Source organism: Haliotis cracherodii, unplaced genomic scaffold (assembly GCF_022045235.1).
Source record: "Haliotis cracherodii isolate W230 unplaced genomic scaffold, xgHalCrac1.p SCAF_17, whole genome shotgun sequence".
NCBI classification, from domain to species: domain Eukaryota; kingdom Metazoa; phylum Mollusca; class Gastropoda; order Lepetellida; family Haliotidae; genus Haliotis; species Haliotis cracherodii.
Window position 1 is genome coordinate 28,018,100 of NW_027266272.1, and position 20,900 is coordinate 28,038,999.

A 20,900-nucleotide genomic window follows, 5' to 3' on the forward strand; every position below is an offset into this window, starting at 1 on the left:
TTGTAAAATAACATAAAATATATTGATTAAAGCGTCTAGACAATTTCCACAATCCGAAGGTATATCTGCCAATAGCATAGTCCAGTGTAGAGATTTCGACTCTGTCAGAATCATGAGTTTATGGATCGCTATCTAATAGTGATGATACCGGGTGTTTCCGATGAAACAGACATCCAAGTAATGTTGACAATGAAAAGACGCTATTAATGCTATTTCTGATATTAACGTGTTTTTTACCGCCGTAATATAGCTGGAATATTGCTGAGTATTGAACTCTGAGAACGGAGCGAAGGCCGACATGTTTGCAGTACAGTCTGGGTGCCCCCCTGGACACTTCAAATCCAGTCCTTTTCCTTTCAGCCAAGCACCAATCAAGCACAGCTTATTCTGGAATGACGCGCCGATGATGAACTTCTTATCGGTAATAGTTTCGCAGGTTATGCTGATTGATTGTGATGCATTCTGACCTGGCCTCTTCCTGCTTGCTATTGTCGTTGAGTTGTATCGGCCATCCGTGGCAATATTCATCTCGCATGGCTCAGTACCCCTCTTCCGATTAACTTCCTTTACCAATTCAACTTTTTCAGCCATATCCTGTGTATTCAGTTCAGTAACAGCAATAGCCACCTTGTTAGAGGTCCTCTGCATACTGCTCCTGCATGGGGGCGGAATGTCCATTTTCGCCATCAGTAACCTGGCTCTTGTGTTTTCCAATAGGGGTGTCTTGAAGACCCAAGGCAAGTCCTATGTTAGGTGCTGCTGGGTTTGGTCCAGGTTTGCCTGTCTTGATTTCTTTATACAACTTCATTTCAGGTGCTGTGAAGTCACATACAACACATTTCAGTGTCACTTTCCAGCATGCTCCCCATTTTCTCTCCTTAGCTATCTGCAGCTGAGGGTCGTCGCAGTCAGTGGATGTCGAACGATGCAGTCGCAGAGCTGTGTTCCATGGTTCGGCCACCTTTTCATTGTCGACTAGTCGCATACCCTCCAAGTCATCTTTGCTTGACTCTTGTGTCAGGTGTCGACAGCCCAGTGCCATCCAACCTAGACTTGGTAACCAGTGAGAAGTCTTCAGCACTCATCCTAGTGAGTCCTGGGTGTCTGGGGTGGAGAGTCACTTTCTGTCTCTTCAGACTCAAAGGTGAGACCTTTGTTCCAGGGAGTGTGGTCCTTGCTGAACTGTGACTTGATTCTCTTGCGATCGCCTTTCATCGTGATTGTCTCGGACAGAACTAATGAGCTCTGAGCAGAAGGTGTACCTATATACCCCATCACTGTGTAATGTCACTGGCAATGACAAGCGTGTAAATGTATTAGAAACTCTCAAGACATACATATGTCTTGTGCCAGCAGTCCAAAGTGCAGTTGAGCTGTACACGCAGTTTGACACCTTGGCGTGTATTGGCCATGTGTCAGCTGAGAGTGGTCACACCTGGTGACTCGCTGCACTTGGTTGGCTGTACACAGCTACCTGTTCTACCAATCATTTTAATGAGTAAAGACAGGGCTTTCATGTGAATAAAAATTTAACAGTTTCAATTTTCATATTTGTTGAAAAATATGAACTTTAATTCATTTTTTTGGTTAAAAAATGCATGCATGTTCCTAAAAATAGGCCCCCCAAAAAGAATTGATTTACCTGACTGAAATTGATGTCTGTTGATAGTATATGTAATGACGAGACAGGAACACTTGATTGTTTTGTCAATTTCCTTTTGGTTATGGAGTTATGGACAAATTAGAATTGTATTTGAAATGAATTCATGCCAAAAATGTACTCTCATGTACTATGTATACAGCATGATTTCAAATGACTATAAGTCAAGCTGTGTATGAGCCTTCAACAGTGTATGGGCTTAGTATTGATGAAGTTTTACCATGAACCGGAAGGAAAATAGGAGAATATAGTACCCTGTTTAAATGGGCTGTTCAGCCTGTGGCAATTTTTTTGGAGTGACTTGTGATAGCTTAAATGACAGATAAGACATTGTAGTTTGCTGTCAATTTTTTGTTAGCTCCAATCTGTGAAGGTATTGATTCCAGCTACCCATGATTTGACCCCAAGTTGAAGGCCGCTGTGTGTGTTTCGGCTCGAAACTTTCGGTGAGCATTGTTTACAGTGGTTACTGCGAAAGCAAGGTGCTGAATGCTGGCCGAAACTTGGCGTTTTAAGTGACAAGTGGCAGGTTGGTCAGCATGCAACAGGAGAACAGCCTTCGACTGATAATAATTATGGAGGGCTGTCATGTCACTGTAGATAGCAAAGAAGGAAATTGATTGTGGTCTGAGGCCAAATGACCGCTCGTCATTCCTGACCAACTTGTGTTATTCCGGGACAAGCAAGTCTACCCATAATTCCCTGTAACATTTTGGAACACAAATGTAAACAAACACTCAAACCTCGTGTAATCGATGTACACCGTGATGCTTGATTGCGATATGCCTACCTCGTGTATCGATACATTGTCCTCAATCACCTCTAACACGGGAATCCCGGTCTAAATCCATCTGAGCCATTCACAACAAGGACGTCAAGTATTTCGAAAAGTCGATTGACAGCCGAAGGTAGAGCAGCTTGCGGATGCCAGGTACGTAGCAGGGCTTCGAGACATAATGATCCATGATTTCTAAACAGAAATCTTATGGAATGGATTGATTTAGATATTTACCTGATCTCCATGTTACTACTGTAAACGTCAAGGGCCTTTTAGTTTTGTTGTTTTCGGAAACCTTTTGTTATTATTATGATCAAGTGTTTGTTGTGACATGGTATTTCTATTTGGGATTGCATAAGAGCTACAGGTGCAGGACTTTTAAGGGTCGTGTCCTTATTCTCAACATAACGCTGGGATTTGATGATATGGGTTAGTTACCAAGGGTATAAATCTGGCAAAGTGCATGTCATACAAAACGTGGCATTCAATTCCAATCATGTGTTGCCACCTGAACCACCTGAAAGTGTGATATAGATAGTGTGAATAATGGCAGCTTATCAATCTTTAACAAATTCATACTGAAACTTTGAAAGGATTAAGACAAGGTAGTTATTTTCTGTTTTAGCATGTTCAGGGTTTGTGGGGAGGTTCACAGACATCCTCAGGGAGGATACGAAGTAACGAGTGAGTATTCTTGTGTGTGATAATTACAAACTACATGTATTCATCATGGTTTATTTCAATGCAATGTGAAACATCACAATCACAATATACGAGCTCCGTGATGGCGGCCTGTAAATATTTGAACATGGACCAGGCAATCGAGTGATTGTTATTATCATCAAAGATCTATGCCCTCAGAGTATGATGACAACCTAGTCTGACCACCCGATTAATTAGTTGATTAGTGTTCGGATGTTGTTTTGTCGTTGTGTTTGTGTGTATGTATGAGTGTATTTAACTTAAATCATGAATTTTATACTGTCAAAACAGTGCCATGGAAAAGCCAAACAAATAGCCTAGAAATAAAAGTAAATACTGCATTGCATTGATCTGCATTTCAAGAAAATTTAGCAATAATTCATGGAATGATATTGACTTGGTGAGGATCTTTCTGCATTTTCAAACAAGTTATTCCCTATGTAATGTATGTGTTGAATGACCCTGACTTTGTTGTTAAAATATTGTTTTGACATTTGTTAAATATGGGGATAAAAGTCATCTTTGAATGTTTTACATGAATTATTATAATTAGGGCAATTCTAAGTCACAACTTGGGTCTTTTCATTTGAATCAAATGTACAACATGTACAGTTTCGACATTTCTGTGATGTGAATGCAACTTATGTTTGTAGAATGTCCGGATGAATAAAAGACACAGTCATCTGTGCAGCATCAATGCAAAGAAAGACCATAGAAGAGAAGCAATGAGGAACAAGAGAAGAGCAACAGTGAGTGATAAATATTTTGAAATTATTCTGTTTGGTTCATATGGTTATTTTGCAAATATTTCTTCAGCTTGTTCCTTATCGCTGAGGGCACATATGTCCTATTATCTAAGGCACTACAATTTGCTGTGCAGAGTTGCATCTCTTGGGCCTAGCAGAAACCTATAGTCATGGGTTCAAATCCTGGTTCTCCCCGATAACGTTTCTAGGTTTGTCAGCGTTATACACATGGTCGTGGGATTCATCAAATACCTGCATCACTTAGGGCTTTCTTCCCACATCAAGCCAACATGCGGTGATATATCTGGAATACTGTTCAAAGCAGTGTTAAACCCAACTCACTTATTTAACACTGCATCCAGCAATAGATTGGATATATGACAAGGACTGTAAATAAATATTTTCCCATGTTGATGAGTTGAAACAATCACTAAATGACATCTCTTAAAAAGATTCCCAGCAGTCTATGCTTGCCATACAAGCCTAATTAATAGATCAGGTAGTGATCGAGTAGGCGCATTGATCGCATGTAATCATACCACAGTGATGTGGGATATTGTCCATAACAGTTATCATCGGTTTGTCTGGACCGAGCTCATAACATTAATCACTGGTTTGTCTGGTTGAGATTAGAGATGTGATTATCTTAAATGTTTGGCATATAACAAGACTCACATATGATATCTTAAGTGATTTTGCTGCCTTCTATCTGTAAGTACATGTGGCAACAATTCTTTTTGATTGCTAAAATCTTTGTACGTAATGCTGCAGAAACTGAAGTCCTGCTTGGGATCCCTGGATGAGTACTCCAGGTGGACAATCTGGAAGGACCAGACAAGGGAGTACTTAACAGAAAGTGCACCCCTGCAGATATCAGAGGTGATTTGCAGACCGATGATGAGGGTCCTGTTATTTCAATGGAGGCCGACCGAGAAGTTGTATGCCAAATGGTACTGGGACACACAAAGGCTGGTCTGGCTAATGTGAGAAGACCAACCAATGCCAATCTGGCCATGGAGTAGGATCCTTCGTTGGACATTCAAGAAATTCTTGTCTTGAGCCATGTGGTAAACACTTGAAAGGAATGATAAATGGGACTTATTGTCTTTCAGTGTGGACCCAGACACCAAATGGAAAGTTCACAATTGTACTAACACAATGCAGCAGAGATAGTCCAACTGGCATACCCTCATCCTGGTTCCTGTTCATCCATGGCAATATAGAAAGAAAAGGAGGATTGAGGGAAAGTAAGTTCTCTGAATTGGTGAACATTATCCGTAGGTACTGTCAAGCGAACAGTTATCACACTCTGTTATGGGTATTGAAGAATTGGATGAAATTGCATAATGCATCAGGAACCATCATTTGAACACTGTTCGATGTGCGATATACTATAGGCATATGAATAAAAGAAATGGATAATTTGATTGTTGCTTATGTTTCATTTGCCAGCTGTGTAAATGTGGATGTTTCATGATTTTGCCTCAGTTTAATAGCCACACTTATCTTATGAAACCATGCATTGCTTGGGCATCTCAGGAATAAATAACATTTGTTTCCTTAGCTCTGAGAATGTCTGATGACACATTGATCTGTTATATGTCAAAGGTCAAAGTCACAACCAGACAAAAAGTTTGTTTGTGGTCTAACTCTTCCTTTGGGCAGGGGTCGAAGTTGGAAAAAGGTCGTGCGTGACCTATATATACTACATTTTCCCCTAAATTGCCTTTTCTGCAGAAATCTTAGTAACATTTATATATTTACTGGTTATATTATTTTCATATTTTTGTCAATGATATGTTGAATTCTACCAAAAGACTGCATATTTGGTGCTGGATAGCTCTTTGAAATGTTTTTGACATATTTATCACTGATATTGAAGGTCAAATTCACACTCAAAAGTGATAACTCATGAAGGGTTGAAGTGTAAGATCAAGGCAATAGTGAAGGGGTCATTCATAAAGTATTTCTGCAATTATAACTAAAATGCCTATTTCTGGAGATATTTGTGAAGTATTTAGCACGTAGTTGTTATATTATTTGAATTACATATATGAGCAGTGGTTACAACTCCAGTGTCAAATTAACTCTCAATCTCTTTTAATATAAGAATTCACAGTAACTGAGGAAGAGCTCACTGTAGTTCCATAAAACTAGGGTTAGGTAAATTTCAATGAAGTTGATAAAACAAGTACATGTACCGTTACAAATAGTCTCATTATCATCTCACTAGGACCAAAGGCCCAAGTGAGCACATTGTCAATGACTTTTTCTTTTTCTCAGTACAAACTGGAAGTCTGGGCATGAAATTTAAGGATATCATTATACGAGAACTAATGTTTGTTCATTAAATACCATTAACATCTGAAAAAGAACAATATATGAAATTGAACAATTGTCTTCTCCAAAAATGTTTTAGGAGGATATTTACCATTAAAGTAACACAGAATATTACAACAGTTATCTGTTATGCACAGGCTAACATTATTTACCAGAAACAAGACATGAAGAAAATTTGCATCCGGAAACCTTCCGGAAACCTACCAGATGCCTTCAGCAACCTTCAAATTTCTTGGTATTTTCAAGATAATTTTTTATGTGTTTCACACTTAAGTGAACAAAATGCACCCCCCAAATTTTGACATTTTTTGGAAGGTATCCGGGCCGGATCCAATATGGGTAGGTATCCGGAAGGTTTCCGGAAGATGGAAACCTACACTTTTTTTGCTGTGCTGGCATGCGTCTTATCTACTTACTTGCGCAGTGCGGACTTGCTTCCACGTGCCTATATATGTAATGATAGTGAACCGAACCCTGTGCACATTCAATATAACTTTTGCGTTTTAATTTTGGATCCAACAGGTAGAAACTGTCGAGGTAAAGCTCACCAAAGTCCAATTCATCTGTATCACTCAAGAGAACCTTTTTCTAAATTTATCTATACATTGTTCATGAAATTAACCTATTTTCGCAGCGGGAATTAAAAAAAAAAGGTTCATCCACACCATCAGACATACAATCATTTATCCGTTTATCGAGCGCATCCCGGTTTATCTCGGTTCTTTGCACAGAATTCGGATCGGGGATCCCATTGAAAGCATTTGCTCTGCTTGCCCTTATTATACGTGTCGTATACATGGGACATAATTGGAGATGGTTGCGTTCGTCAAATGCCTACACATGATGGTCATAAATGGTCTGAGTGATTGTACGTCCATCACAGAACCATGACTCTACCCAGGTACTTTACATTACCCTGGTTTAGTCAAGTGCTTGTTTGCTGCCATGCTGGTTTTATGTCCACTAGAAGACCTATACACCTCCTAGCAGCACTTCTGCCTGATTAGAACATAGTCATCGCGAGAGAAGGAGTAATTGATCGTTATATTCCAGTAAATAACTCTACATATCAATCTTTTATGAGAGCTCATCTTTGACCTTAATGGCAAAGGACTGGACTTTGGTCGTGACAAGGCCTTGAAGAGATGAAGAGATTATAGATTTAATCTGGATCGTGCACCAACCATGCCAATTTCCGCACTGTGATGTGTTTCTACTCTTTGATTTATTCTGATTTGCACAATAAAAAAGTATAGTGCTCAGTTGATGACTATGTCCTTCCAGTGGAGACTGCATTCCTGTGGAGGTAATCACATCTGGTTGGGTAAAGTGATCGTGAGTGTGCGCACAATCTAAAGTCCAGAATAACACAACAATACCAGGCTTAACACCTAACCTTAAAGGTCACGATTGTGTACGTTCCATTTGCTATAAATTTAAATGTCATTTGCCATTACATTTTATTTTGGAAATTGGTCATATAAAACAAACCTATATGTACAGGTGTATCAGGAATTGAATTTATTCACAAACGAAGAATTAAATTTAACCCAATGTTAATATGGTCGATCAACATTCATATACTTGAACCCACACTTCTCGTCTCGCTGCATAAGTTTTCTCGTCGGGGAAATGGAACAAAATGTATGTGTTCGTGCGTGCGCTTGTCCTTACTTATGCTGGTTTAATAGTGCTATGCCACCGAGATATGCTGCCGCAGTTTAACATCGATTCCACTCGTGACACATTACACTGACAGTCCTTGTTTTATTCGCTTAATGTACCATCTTTCAACCTCTCTCTCTTACGCTCCTTGCGCTCTTCGGGCAGACGCTGTACCCACCACATTACGGAGGCAGGCTAAAGTCTGCTTGAGGCGCGACGGAGTTCGGTGGATTCGAATTTCTGTATTGGTACAATGCTACGTATGTTCAATAGTTACACGTGTTGCCGTGCAGCTGGGTTGTTTCATGAAACTGTCTTAATTACTTGTAATATATGGAATTCACTAAAAGCGCCATTGTTGAAGCACTCCTCGATTTATGTCAAGAGGAGCATAACATAACACCATGACCGGCTATATGTATCCTTTAGGACATTATAAAGAGCAAAACGAATGAGGCATTGTTGAATCTGTCACGCTTTCGGTAGTATGTGATTAATTTAACGTAACCTCATGCTTTTCTATTCGAAAAAATGTGAAATTTTGTGAAGGCATTTTCATCATTGAAACAAAGGAGAAGAGATGTTCATGCAAATATGACATATTATTAATCAAGAAGCGTTGCTTGGGGTATGGTTAACGTTGCATTCTGCAGAGCTAAAAAACAACCTTGATCTTAGAGATCGTACATAAATCTTGCAATCATGACAAATTAATGAAACTGTAGATTTACTTGGCTATACAAATTCCATGCTTTCGTGATGACATGTCAATTTGTTTTTCTGGCGGAATATGGGCACTGATCAATTTTTACAACTTAACGCTGAAAAAACATACATCGAGAATCTATCAATATTATCAACCCGTTTGGAGGCACGAGTGGCGCCACCATTCGCTTTGCAGAGTATATTTCCGAAAAGCGGGACAGGATCATGTGACCAGTGGGGTCGAATATCGGATCCGTCCTGATTATGATCCAAAATGGTAAACACTCTTATTCACTCCTTTATTGGTTTCCTGAGAACATTTCGACGTGTGATTGCTCTTCACACACTTCACACACACGATGTATTTTCACTGCAAAATACTTACAATGGAAAAGATAATATTTACATATTTACAATTACCGTGTCCTTACACTGATCAGCTAGCGCGATGAGATGACATAGCCAGATGTCGCATTGACATTGCTAATCAGAGACAGTTGTCCTGAGGCCAGTTACTCAGACAGCGGCTAATTTTCTTTAACAATACAGATGTGCAGTTTATCATTTGTTTAGCTGATCAAGGCTTACGTTTGTGTCATAGAGATGTTCTTTAAGATCATAAGGATATATACTGGTATAAGTTGAGTTGCCACCTGACAATTAACCCCGTATGACAACGTATGTGGAGCGCCCACTTGCGCGTTCCATTGTGACGAAAGATAAGTAGAACGATAGATATGTGCGTGTCCTGTATTGGCCAACAACGAGTTCTAGCGGCGAGATGTGCTGATGTGATGTGTCCACCGGAGCGAAGTCAGTCTCATCGTCATGGCCTTCAAGACACCATGCACACACCCTCTCTACCTGCAACAAACCAAATATGTTTGGTTACTTGTATAAATATGTTACTTGTCTCCAACGCGTTATGTGAGTTGGTTCAACTATTCCTGGACTGCGAGTAAGCATCGACTATAAAATGAATGATAACATGAAGCCTTTTCACTCCTCGGGAATTTATAATGCAGTACTCAAAATAATTTCACTTCACAATAAACAGCAGTAGGGAGAAGCCTTACATTCAACCTTGTTCACTGTTATCTTATGAAGAGACCCGTGAAGATCCGGGTTAGAATTGGTCTTCAACAACCCATGCTTGTCGGAAGAGGCGACTAACGGGATCGGGTGGTCAGGCTCTCTAACTTGATTGATGCACGTCATGGTATCCCACTCGCGTTGATCGATGCTCATGATGTCAATCACTGGATTGTCTTGTTGAGACTCGATTATTTACAAACAGCCGTCATATATCTTGAATATTACTGTGCGGCGGTAAACAACAAACAAGCGAGCGAGATAATGAAGAAGCTTTGTGATAAAGTCTTGAACCAGCTGACATGGTAAATACAGGCTGATGAATCTTATTACATAATTTCCAGCCCAATGAACTGATCTAGAAATCAATAACATATTCAAGGTTAATTAATTATAGCACTCATTAGTCCTCAATACCATTTACTCTCAGTTGTCTTCTAATTACTGAGGCGTCAATTAGGGACTGTGATAACTGACGATTAACAAGGAAATAAATTCATGTTTCTCTCAGGGAGAGATGTAACTGACATAAAGGCTCGGAAACTCGTTACCTGTTATTTCGATCCTGTCCAGGTGTATACGTCTTACATGTAACTTCATTAAGGCAATTATTGGGTACAATTGAACTTCCAGGAACTGTATATCCAATATTGCGCAGAGGTTATACCAGTTGAAAGATAAAATGGGAGAAAGATCAGTACCTCTAATTAGTCTCTCAGGACTACTGATCGTTTGTTAAAAGTAGATCTAGAAAGAATGGTTGTGCCATCATGTGCATCCATTAACTGCTCACATAGATGTCGTTATTAATTATGTTTCTTAGTGCTATATATAGGTGATGTGAGGTGAAATGTGTTTTTTCAAGATTATTGCACTTATATAGAGACGTGCATGCACGTGTGGTGTGTATGTGGCTGTTTGTACCAGTCCGGGCTAATGCCGATTTTATAGTGCTAGCCCGCTGAAATACCATACCGCAGTTTAACATGAACGTCCCACTGTTATGTGGCAGTGTATCTTGTTTCTGAACAGTGATTGTAACTGCGTTTGATTGTTGCTGTTGAGATTCGGTAGATGCTCATTGCATTGTGTTTGGGCAGTGATCAGTCGTCAGGAAGTTACTATATTTAGATGTTAGTGTGCAAGCTCCTCACAGCAATATCCCGTTCAATGAGCTCTCTGTACTATCGCTGCCACAAGTAAAAGTTCCCTACTGTGATAGCTGGCCACAACCATGCTTGGAGTTGAACTCGCAACCGACTGACCGTTATGTTTACACACACGTGATGAGTGCCGTGACGCCGAATACTCTTACCACATATAAAATATTTTCTTTGTTTATCAATTTGAATTTCTATTTCATTTCAACTATCATCTAATTGGTATAGTAAGACGTTAAGAGGGGCAGTTGGGTGATTTTCCGTTAGTCCGAAATCTCGAACCAATCTGATCAAACTGACAAATAGGTAAAAGACATAAATAAAAGTATTAATGTTACTACGTTTGGGTTAGAGGGCACTTTTCAAGATTCTTGTAATGGCCACCAACACACTGGTGGCAGCGATGTTACCGAGAGTGTAACGAAGGTGTCACGCGTTGTGTTGTGTGTGTACCGCGGACGCTGACTGGCCAGTATCTGGTCAGACTATATAAGGAAACAAGAGCATGTTTTCGGGATCTCTCACACATTTCATCTCTCACGCTTTTTCATTGTTTCGGAAATAGCTTTTAAGTGAGGATCTCTTATCATCCCTGATATCCCTGCCTAGCCCATCTCGGAAGCCTGGCCACTGTCGCCGCTGGGTGAATATACATTATTATCACTAACTTTTGCTTTCACCACTGTAATTTTGTATTTGATACTGCTCGCTATCGTTGAAGAATACAAATTGTTAAGAACAAGAACAATAGTCAACATTGAGGTGTACTACCTTTTTAAGTATATATTGCATGTAATATCATTCCATTATCAGATAGCGTTCGATGGCACACCTTTCTTGCTTGGTCCAACAGATGACGCCAGTCACTTCTTTTTCCTGCAACCAAACCGATTACCCCGTGGGACATTTGTTTCCAGTTTGAAATCATCAATTATAGCTAAAGGTGCCAAAAGGTTAATCTTGTAGACCACATTGTGTAATACATACACATGAGGTCACAATGTCTGTTCTCGTGGAAAAATTAAAACATCCCTCGAGAGGAATACCTTTGACTTGACTCGAAAAACGATCGATTAACCCCATAGTTGTTATCATCGAGGCGGTACACTTCTGTTCAAAACGAATTTCGCGACTAAGCATACATGTAGGTTACGCCCTGTAGAACACAGGAAATATATAAAATAGCGTCGACTACTTGATGGCGGATGTTTCAAGGCTTTACAAGGGAGCATTTCGATTGGCACAAGTGTTTCGATATTTTAACACAAACCACATGAACAGTGAACTTGTGTGCATATAATCTTTGAACAATTTAACTGTAATAAAAATCACCTTTTAAATAATAGTTAACTTTCTCTTCATGTGTTTTACGAGTGAGTGAGTATCGCTCTCAGCAAAATACCAATAATTATTAGGGCAGGGGACACCAGAAATGGGCTTCACACAGTCTACACATGTGGGGAATACAACCTGGGTCTTCGGTGAAATACGATGAGTATTGCTTGACCGCTTTTCAACTTTGTTCTTTCGTTCTTCGCACGTCTCTTCCTGAGGGTGAGGCGATGTGGTTGCTGATTTGGTTTGGGACCGTTTTGTCTTTACACAGCCAGTTTCCAGACTATGGGGAGTTGCCTCCCTTGGCGATTTTAACAGCAAGCTCCTTCCCAGCGCGTGACATCTTCGTTACACTCTCAGTAACAACGCTGTGCCCCAGTGTGGGCGCGGCCATGACAAAAATCTTGAAATTTGCCTTTTAACCCCAAATGTAGTACCGATTATACTTTTGTTTATGTCTTTGGGAATGCCATCATATTTCATTTCAAGGTTTACGACTGACCATATTTTCCAGGTGAATTTACTTTGTTGTTTTAATAATCAGATTAGTTCCAGATTGCAGACTAACGGAAAATCAACCAACTTCTCCTTACATTCTTACTATTTTAATTAAAGATGATAGATTTAATGAAATAGAAATTCAAATTGACAAAGAAAGAAAGTAATTTAGCAGCGGTAAGTGTATTTGGCGTCACGACAGTCGTCACTTGTTTGTAAACATAACGGTCATTCGAGCGCGAGTTCAATTCCAAGCATGGTTGGGGCCACCTATCAAAGTGGGGAGTTTTGACTGGTGGCGGCGATATTATTGAACGGACTATCGCTGTGAGGAGCTTGCTTAAACAGCTGGAGAACTGAGAGACGACAGTCTTGCTCAAAAGGCGTGCATTGAGGTCATAAGGTAATTATGGTGTCAGGCTGACAAACCCACTCTTCCCAATTTGTTGCCAATGTTGGGCTGAGATATTGTTATTGCTGAGACACAATGTTTGTGTCGTGTTCCGAGCCCACGTGGTTGTTCGTCTAGGCTGTAAATGATCGTGACTCGTTTATGCTGATACGTTGAAACAATCAGTTAACTTAATTTAGTGTGAAACCAACAAACAACCAACAAATAGTATACAATCAACAATAATTTTTATTGTATTACACAATTAAGGAGGTTTACGAATTACTGCACAGCAATTACAATGGCAGTGTGCAATAGAGTTGTACTACAATATTCAGTGTCAGTATCACATACAAAACTTGATGGCAGTGGTGATATCAAAGGTCAGTGACAATAATATCCACCTATCTGCAACAGTGGTCGAGCTTCCCTATGTTGGGTATCCAGGGTGATTAGTGATCTTCACACAAAAGCTGGTCTTGATGTAATGTCAGATGAAATGTCAGATGTAATGTCAGAGGTGGCAGCATGCTAGTCTATATAGTCTAACTAGTTTCCAGCACTTTCCACGCAGTGCCAGACCAGTCCGGTGTCACATGACCATCACAGAATATCCCACATGTTTCTATATCGCTTGGACGTCAGTTCAAGCCATTCCGGAAGTTTACAGATAATTCGAGCATCGAAATATGATAACTTTCTCACCACTGCTTACAGTAAATAGTACAACATTTCTGACAACCAATCATTGTAAAAATACAATGCAATGAACCTCTACTGAATCTGAACAGAAACAATGTTATACAGTTTCAATCGTTTAACAACAGGTTACAATGCCATATTGTCTGAATACCCCGCCACCGGTGAGAGAAATTACCTGTATGTGTCAAATTTATGATATGAAATTTATAAATGGGTGTAGCGTGTAGCGTTTTCTTTTCCACGTAGTCGGCGTGAATTGTCGAATGTCTATGTGTCGCATTTTAGATGTGAATTATACAAACGGACGCGAAGTGCTCTCTTTGAAGAGCAGTCATTTTGTTTATTGCACGTATGTGGCGTGACTTGTTAAATGTTTATGTGAGACGTTGGGGTATGTGAATAAACCCATGTGTGCTGAGATTCGTCTTGTGTATTTTTTTATATTTTTTTTAATAGGAAAGTTAAGGTGAGTTTGAAACAGAACTACTGCCACGCAATTGTGTGGTCACAATACAAGGTCTGTAACCTCTAGTATCTTCCAGTGAAAGTACAAAGTAAGGCTTACAATGACAAGCGACCATTTTAAACACGAGGCTGAATTTTATGAACGCTAAACTGAAAAAAGTCGTAGGTGTTTCAAAAGTCATGTCGGTAAAGAAATAACATATTTTCTTGAAGCGAAAGTGTGATTACAAACACACAATAAGTGAGTTGGGTTTAACCCCGCTCTTAACATAATTCCAGTTATGTCGCGGCTTGTCAACTTCATGTGGGAGGAAGCCCGAAGTGATGCAGGCCTCAGACGTTTACCACATCGGTGAAACCCACGAGCACGGGTATAGTGCTGACAAACTTATTAACATAATCGGGGCAAACCGGGATTCGAACCCACAGCTCTGCACAGCGAATAGCGGCGCCTTAGACGACTGGACCACCCATGCCCCCCGGTTCTGAGAAGAATTTATAGATATGATAATCGTGATCGTTGCAGTCAAATTCACATAACGTGTCACGTTCATTGGACACATTCGTCACTCACGGTTGATTAGGTACACTTGGTACTAACAGTGTCCAATATAGTGTTAACTGATAAATCATTTTGAATGCCAAATTTGATTGAATGATTTTGAAAAATATACAATTATATGTATATTTATGATTTTATGCTCAAGCAACACCACTCCTTTTAATTGTTATACATCAACAAGTAAGACGAAATTTTTCATTTTTGATAAATAAAAAAGTTAAACAGTATGTGTTTTCGTTTCCAAATAAGTGGGCAGAAAAAATGCCTTAGTCTAACTGAAGAGGTCGTCTAAGTTTCTTTCACATAGTCAAAGTTACTTGCGCTTACATACTAATATCTAGATCATCATGATAGTCTGAATAAGACCAGTAGTAGGCATTAAATTTGCTTCAGCTAATGATGACACGGTCGCTATCACTCAGCCAAAAGCTGTGTGGCATTGCATACATTAATAGGATGAACATGAACAACCTGCTTAAAACGACATCTAATTGAAAGGGTAAATTTTGAGACTTCCATTAGCTTTTTGAGACGGTAACCTGGCATTTTGGAAAGGTAATTTCCCTGAAAGATGACAAAAGCTATTCTTTATGGCACGAACTTCCTGTATAAGCCTGTATAATTTATATCTGTAATGAATGCGTATTTGTATTACGTAGGAGAAAATGTCCCACTTCGTGACCGAAATGTGTTACCGGAGCAATACAATCTCCCACCCCAATACCAGAGCAATTGTACCGTTGAGATAAGACATCGAGAAATTTAGACCTTCTCTTTAGCAAAGTCCCATTTAGAGCGTCAGTTGTATAAAGTGGTTTCAGCTACCCTTGGAACGTGTTTGTGCATGTCAGGGCCAATAAAACCATCCTTAACTTATGTACAGCATTACTCCTGCCAGGAAACGCTTAAAGAGTAAGGGTGACAGTGGGAAGAGGAGAGAACCTGAATGTATTCTGTCACCACCAAAAGATCTCCAGAATTTTCAGTATTTCAAAGATCCTGACCTAATCAAATAAAAGAACAAACGTCGTTGGTACTACAATGTAAAATATTCCACGCACGACTAATATTCGCTATTGAAGGGTGTGAAGGGTCTAAAATGAATAACTGCTTCAGGGATGCCTCATCACGTCTGTAATATAAGTAAAAGCTACAAAACTATTTTCATAATCATCAGAAATCTCTGCTAAAAGCAAAGTCCATTGTACTATCCCGACTATCACTGTACACTGGTTATGATACCAAGTGTTCGCGAACAAACATATAACTTGTTTTTGTTCATTTGGAAATGCTATTCCTTAAATCCTGTATTTCTTGATATGTTAATGTGCATGTATCTTCTTAACTCGAAAACATGTGTCGACTGTATCTGTATAAGTTATTAGGTGACGTAGAACATATCGCCATAATGCAAAATGCAAGCAAAATCATATTTGGACTAATTACTTTGAGAATGACACACTTCAGCTTAAATAAGCGCCAAAACCCTTTCCATATTCAAAAGAAAACATCTTGCCAAAAGCAGGGTTATAAAACACCATTAAATAGTGAGGATACTGAATGTTCGCGAAAAGGTGAGCTTAGCATGCCCCATCGGTGGCATCCCTCACAAACACATGCAGCGGCAAGTCAATTGTTCACCTGAAATAAACAAGGGAACACATGATACAAGTCAAAATAGGAAGCCGTAGCGGACAACATGTCTGTCACTGTTGAGTCAAACTTGGAAATGTCCTCCACATGTCCTTCCCTAAACCTTTTGAAAGCTTTACTGAGACATCGGATGTTGTTAACGGACCAGACAACTTTTGAGCAGGTATCGTATGACGCTCGTTGAAATCTTTGAAGAAACAGCATGTCCATGGTAAAAGTTAAATTTAGACACCAAAGGACGGAGCTGCTTACATATTGCTCGACATCAAGGGGAAATTGATGATACGAACCAGTACTTTTGTCGATATTTTGAACAGGATCTAAGATGATAAACCAAATGAAGTCATAAGTGAGATCGAGGGTAGGATCTTGTTTGTGTTTAACATAGATAAAACGTCAACGGAAGAGAATAATCAGGCTCATTTATAAAAGACAAAACAGCGATGAAAAGTATATGACTGGATCACTGAAAATCAAGGATGACAAAAGATGTTTCATTATAAATTGCCTTTCATTTATCGTCAATACCCAGTAACTAGTGTGACCACTGATATTTATTAGTTTGTACAAGTATTGCCAGAAGTGTTCTGGACGCATAGGGCAATATAAGACATGGGATATGAGACTTTATTCGGTAAAGCCAGTGACCAGGAATCTTTACTGGTACACACCATGCAGCCGACTCACCATGTAACAATATAACTTATTTGTGTGCAAGGAGCTATTCTGTGCCAAACGCCAACTAAAAGGTCATACTTCATGCTACAAAAGCTTCTCATGATCAGAGCTGTGCTTGATGTGCGCATCCCAACAGTCAAGAGTTAACAGGACATTAGATGTATCATTTTAAAATTGTCTGATCATGCGCCCATACTTGCTAGTGTTATTGGCTTTGTTAGCAAAAACAAATGCAACTGATTTAGTAGTGCATACCGTTGATGTTAGTAGTTCCCGATAACATTCCAGTGGGGTCCGATGTACACTGACGAGTCCTACATAGAGTACAATACCTGTAACGAATGTTTCGAAGGAGGAACAGCTTTATTTGACACAGAAGAATAATGTGATATGTGACGCGAATATCCAGTCATAGCCTATCAGTAACCTCACCAATATAGAAGTTCGCATCCAAGAAATCCAGCGACATGCCAGCATGAGTTAGTTACAATAGTGCATGTATGTACATCGACGAAAGTTACTTGACTGTTCGTCACACACTTAAGAAAAACTAGCGGCTCCTGTTGCGAGGTATATACGTAATATATTCTAGTCAACATTTGATAGGGATAATGATTTTATACTGCGATGTAACCAATGATCATGACTTAAATGTGGTTTTATGTTTAACCAACTACAATTGAAGCTGCACATGCTTCAGTTTCATGTAAAATTCTAATACTATTAGAACATATAGTGACTATTTTGACTTGTGACGACATATCCGAGCAATCACTCACATTCAAACCCTGCGTAGCTTAAACTAAGATTCGATACCTGATTCTCTGAATGTATATTTTCCAGGACTTGTTACTGCAATATTCTAAATTTCGACGTTAGGACACTGTTTTTATCTTCATGAATTAATTAATTTCAATACATCTCCACAATTAATGTTCACTAAGGCAGAAATAAAAGGTATACATTAGTCGCAGTGTCTAGAAGACGAATCACGATCTATTTGTTTTCCTAATGGCGCCTTACATGAAGCCTAGTAATCCGCGACCAAATTAGTTTGTAATGATTATATGTTGAACATTTTGGCGGAGTTTCAAACAAATGAAGAACCGTCTCCACATGTGAACTCCACAATGTGAATAGAAATTCCTAACTTTCCCTCAATCTGTTTAGATTTTGAATATATTTATATTACATTTCTAGTACCCAAATGAATATAATTTTGAATTAAGCTGTTCTAACAAGCGAAATATAAACGGTACTATTTAATATGTAACACACTTAAAGATTAAAAACCTTTGAAATTTAACGTTGATACAAAGATGCTGGAATAAGGGTGGGGTATGAACACAACATTCGAAGCTGACGATTCGAACATTGAACTGTTCTCAAAAAACGTTCATAAGAAACGTAAAGATGCCGATTCTTATCTAAATAATGTTTATAATAGCATTTATATGCACAAAATAATCAAACGTTCGACGCAAAACTCCAACGTTTAACTTCAAACTTGGTTCATCAGTGGTCCATCGACTCATCCAGAAATACGAGTCACAGATGGTTTCAACAGGTTTTATGGTAGATATGTGTGTGAGGGGCATTTCCATTTTTTTGGGCAGAACAACTCACTTGCCTTTGCATGTTTTAGTGACGGGTGCCACCGGTGGGACAGGATACGCTCACCTTTTCGAAGACACCTGGTATCATCACTATTTCATAGCAATTCATAAACACATGCTTATGGAAAAGTCGGAATCGTACAATCGACTCGTTCTGGGCAGAGATTTCTTATGAATATGGAAAAGGTTTGTCGCTTTTATTTATCTCTTATGAAATTGATTGTAGTTACCGTTTAGTGAGACGTTTGTATGCCAGAGAAAATGATATTTGGATAATTCCCATTGAGGAAATAATATGAAATTACCCAAATAGCACACGTTAATCAACAAAGCAAAACGTATTGTGTAATTTTGATCAAAGTCAAATAGGTTTATTCAAGTTTATTAAGGAAATTACTCTGGTGGGAGTTCTGATTGGTCTTCGTTTGAGTGGCAGATGGTGATACGCTAATTGCGTGTAACCAAAATAAAAACGGAAACACAGTTTCCAGTACAGATTGAATTTTGGAAGACGTTTCTCGTCGCATGCAACAAAGGATATGTCCGGCACACGTCTCAGTGAAATGGGAACCTTTCTTACCTTACACGTTTTTACTCCTATATTCACTTAACAAACTACCTTATGAGCGCAAAATTACATCACATGCTAGCTTCTCTGGTCAGGATCAGAAAACCCTTCTGTTCGAGGTGTTACGATAATGCTACGTATAATTGCATCTGTAACACAGATCATTTGCATGCTGGGTCCGTCAGACATTCCAGATTCTTTACATTGTAAAATTCGCAAATAACTCCCGAAGGGACACTTTCAATTTGTTGAACCAGGTATATTTTTACCTGCATAGAAGAACAGCTTGCTTGTAGAAAAATGCCTTTGGGACCATAGATTTGAAGAAGATTTAAGTTCATAATCATAATTGTGACATTAGTAAGCAATAGAAGAAAATGAACAATTGCAGTTGATATTGTAGAATAAAGTAAGCTCATCGCATATTGCTTGCATGCAATGTTTACAAAATAATGAAGAAATGTTGGCTGTTGCGTATCGATTCCCAATTTGAAACATTTTGCTGACCCAGAAGTATGTACGTAAAATCATTTAGTGTGAAACCAACACACAACCAACGAATGATAGACAATCAACAATTGTGTTACAAAATTAACTTGTTTTACCAGTCAATATAAATAAGTAGTGAACAGTAAACATTAGTAGTAGGCAGTGAACATAGGGGTAGTACAATATTCAATGGCAGTGTGAAATGTGAGAGCAGTGGAAATGACAAGAACAATATAATCACCTCGCCGCGACAGTCAAGTTTCCGAGAGAGGCCATGGCTGAACACCAGGGTGAACACCTGGGTGAAAAGGGATCTTCACACGAAAGCTGGTCTTGATGTAATGGCAGATGAAATGTGACATGAAACGTGAGATAAGACAGGCACGCGCCCCTCCACTTATATAGTTTAACTAGCTTCCAGCACCTTCCACACAGTGCTAGACCAGTAAAGTTTCACAAAACATCACATGCCTCTATAACGCTTGACGTCCATCCATGCTATTCCGGATATTTACAGATAATTCGAGCATCTAAATATAATACCTTCCTCGTCACTGCTTACATTAAATAGTACAATATGCCTGACAAGTAATCATTGTCAAAATACAATGTAATGAGCTTCTACTGAATCTAAACAGAAACAATATAATATAGTTACGACCATTTTGTCACTATATATTACACTGCCATATAACACAGCATATATTGTTCGGATTAAAAACAAATATATGTAACTACTTGATATTTGTTTTATTCCAATTAATAACTATTACAAAAACCATTTCGCCACTGCCTAAATATGTTCATGCAACATCTCACCTAAACTGAGAATACGATGTCATCGATCACAAATGCGTGGATCGATGCTCATGATGTCAATCACTGGATTGTCTGGTCCAGACTCGATTATTTTACAGACCGCCGTCATATAGCTGGAATATTGCTGAGTGCGGCGTTAAACAACAAACCAACCAACCAACCAACCTAAACTGAGAGCTTATAAAAGCTTGTATTTAGCTTTATAGAAAAGGTATTAAAAAACAACAACCCTCAGTTACATGTATATCAAGAATTTGTATTAACTTTATTTCTGTT